We start from the raw sequence: 906 nt of genomic DNA, 5'->3' as shown, positions 1-906 counted from the left end.
CACATCCATGGAAATTGAAAATTTTTCATCCTCAAGTGATTTGTTCATTTCCAAAATGGATTGCCCGACGAGTTCTCGCTCCTCCTCCCTTTCCCGGTCAAAGTATGCTTGGAGCAATTCCATGATACCTTCATATTCGGTACTTTGCCCTTCGTTTGCCATATCATTGTTCCTATCAAACTCAAAAGCACAACTAGCATTTTCGTTAGAACAACTAGGGGGAGGGGAAGTGAAATAATTGGGACAATCACCCCAATGTCCACCTTGACCACCACATATATTACAAATACTCTCATCATAGGATTGAGACGGTGCACACATCTCTCTCCCGGGAGCATATTCACAATCTTGCCAAAAGTGGGGTCCTCCACAATATGGATATGGGTCATCAAAATATGGATTACAACCATCAAACCCATTTTCATTCCAAGATGCCATTTTTTTTTTTTATATATATAATAAAACACAGAAAACACTTATACAAATATTTACGGGTTCGGTTCAAAGCAAGTTAGCTTATTTCCTAGATTAGCCAAAATACACCAATTGTTCCCCGGCAACGGCGCCATTTTTTGATAACGTCCAAATCCACCCTATTAATTAGAATGGGCACGGTCGTATGCAAATATAATTTACCCAACTATGAGTCGGGGTCGAATCCCACAGAGAACAATATGTAGGCGATTAGGAAAAGTAGGAATTTTCACCAACTACGCTAAAGCCAAACGATAGATAATGTTTTGGTTTTGTTTGAGAGAATTATAACTAATGCAAAAATGTAAACTAACCTAGAAAGCAAGTAAAATGATCAATGGCCACAAGCATGGATACAAGGGAAACTACGCTCAAGTAACGATCCAATGTACTTCATGATTTACAAATAATGGTGAGTTTATATTACTTAGC

Source organism: Lycium barbarum, chromosome 10 (genome assembly GCF_019175385.1).
Source record: "Lycium barbarum isolate Lr01 chromosome 10, ASM1917538v2, whole genome shotgun sequence".
Lineage (NCBI taxonomy): Eukaryota > Viridiplantae > Streptophyta > Magnoliopsida > Solanales > Solanaceae > Lycium > Lycium barbarum.
This window is presented reverse-complemented; position numbering follows the sequence as displayed.